This window comes from Myotis davidii, unplaced genomic scaffold, assembly GCF_000327345.1.
Source record: "Myotis davidii unplaced genomic scaffold, ASM32734v1 scaffold1167, whole genome shotgun sequence".
NCBI lineage: Eukaryota > Metazoa > Chordata > Mammalia > Chiroptera > Vespertilionidae > Myotis > Myotis davidii.
The window spans coordinates 198,712-201,129 of NW_006297659.1; the positions used below are offsets into that span (position 1 = coordinate 198,712).

At 42.0% G+C, this 2,418-nt stretch overlaps 1 protein-coding gene across 1 annotated transcript in view; it reads left to right on the forward strand.

Annotated features, from left to right (window-relative positions):
* The window catches only part of LOC102762010 (eukaryotic translation initiation factor 2-alpha kinase 3), a 66,222-nt gene that overhangs the window by 825 nt on the left and 62,979 nt on the right, over positions 1–2,418 (forward strand). The gene's annotated exons all lie outside the window — the stretch shown is intronic.

Consider the following 2,418-nt stretch of genomic DNA (forward strand, 5'->3'; position numbering starts at 1 on the left):
CGATTGTTTTGGGCTTTTTTCTTACTCCAAGGAACTTTCAGCCCCCACCCCACCCTCTTTTCTTTCTTTCGTCAATCACCAGTTATCTGTGCTGGTGTGACAGCTGTTTGGGGAGAGGACTTTACGGAGAGATTTCTACATTCCCGTTTTTATTTTTTTAAAACTATATATTTTATTGATTTCAGAGAGGAAGGTAGTAGGAGAGAGAGATAGAAACATCAATGATGAGAGAGAATCACTGCTCGGCTGTCTCCTGTATGCCCACACTGGGGATGGAGCCCACCACCGCGCATATGCCCTTACTGGGGGTCTAACCGTGACCTCCTGGTTTATAGGTCCACGCTCACCACTGAGCTGTGCCAGCCGGGCTCTACATTCCCTTTTAAACAGAACCCTGTCGCGCCCCGGAGCAGGGGTAATGTCAGTGCTTCTCAGATTGAGATCTGGGGAAACCTGCATCAGAATGCCTTGGGATGCTAGTAAACTCCACCCCAGAGCCACGGAGTCAGTCTTTTTCTGGGTAAGAACCTCGAATCTGCAAATTTAACAAGCAAATCAGACAATTTTTGAACACACTAGACAAAGTTTAAGAGCTATGGGTAGGTTCTTGAATTTTGGCAGTTTTGATATGTAGAGAATTTACCATATAAACATTTAATATAGGGCTGTCTTGGTTGAGTTGGTTAACCTCCTTAAAAATGATACTTAAAGACACATGTTTTAAAGCACTTTTCCAAGTCTGGACACAAATGTGAGGCATTTTAATGGTAAAGTATTTTGCAGACAGCTGTCTGAACACACCTGGAGAGAAAGTGATGTCCCATTTAGCAAATGGGATGATAAAAGCAGTGTTAGGTAAATTAAACCAGAGAGGGCTACAATTGTAGGTCACAAAGTATTGTAGGTTTATAACATACTGATTACTAGATCATAACAAATAGGTTTAATTTTCAGTTAATTATTGGAACCTTGATCTACGTACCTGCAAACTATAAATAGGATAAGTAATAAAAGTCTCACCACTTGAATGTTTATATGTAGATTTTTTTTTAAATAGCAAATTTTTGACAATTTTTATAGGCTTTGCTAATTAATTAACTTTGCTGGAAGAGTTTTATCTTGAAACTTCTGAAGTGCCTGCTCAAAGTAAGTTATATGAATTAATATGTTTCATTTTTCTTAGATTACAAATCCACTGCAGCAGGTACTTGTGGGTACTTACAAAGGCCCGCACAATGCTCTGGGGTTCCAGAGAATGGGCAGATCCAGCCCTCCTGGAGGAGTGGAGTCTCGCCGCTAGGATTATGTGAGATGACCTATGACATAGAGCAAAGCAGTGCAAATTAAGTGCCACCAGTGTCTGGAGGTTTTTGTGGTTTTTAGGAGGTTGGGTATAGGCAATGAGGTAGATGAGAAGATAAGCAAAAGCTGAGGCAGAATGAGGTGGTTCCTAAAAAGTGGTTAGAATTGTGATGGGCAGACATGGGATTTGAGGAAACAGCAAGAGGCAAAAAGCTGGAAAATACATTTAGGGAAACTTTTTAAAAAATATATTTTTTATTGATTTCAGAGAGGAAGGGAAAGGGAGAGACAGAAACATAAGTGGATGAGAGAAAATCATCGATCTGCTGCCTCCCGCATGCCCTCCACTGGGGATCTAGCCTGAAACCTGGCCATGTGCCCCTGACCTGGAATCGAACTGTGACCTCCTGGTTCATAGGTCAATGCTCAACTACCGAGCCACACCCCACATTGGCTGGGCTAGAGAATTTTTTATTCATATACATCTTTGTGTGAGACCTGTATGTATGTGAGTGATTAGACAGACATATGAGAGTGCTGGGCAAGGTGGAGAAAAAAATGAGACTAGAAAAATAGCTGGGGCCATATTGTATAGATCTAGCTTCACACTAGCAGTACAATAGGAAGTGTGTTAAAAGTCCGGAATCAGACACCTCTCAGACCCACTGAGGAAGTATCTGTGTTTTAACAAGATTACAGTGTGCTTTGCATGCACATTACAGTTGGATAAGTGATGTGTGAAGTATCTCAAGTGCCAGTCCTGATTAAAGTTTGTGCTTAAGAAATATTTCTCCAGCAATACCATGTACTGAAAGCTTGAGGTGAGGATACCACAAGGACAGTGTTGTAACAATTCAGAGGAGAGGTTCGCTGTTAAGTGGATGTAGAACAGATGTTTGAGGTAGAATCTTGGTTCCTAGCAAATGAATCAGTTCTACCTATCTTGGTACTCACATCCGAAGACTTGGACTGGGTGGCCAGAAAGTGAGAGGATTTTAGGGGAGCAGGGAAGAAAAAAGAAGGGGTTTGGTGATGGACATGGTGACTTGTAGGTCCAGGCAGGACTCTAGAGACTCTAGAGCAGGGGTGGGCAAACTTTTTGACTGGAGGGCCACA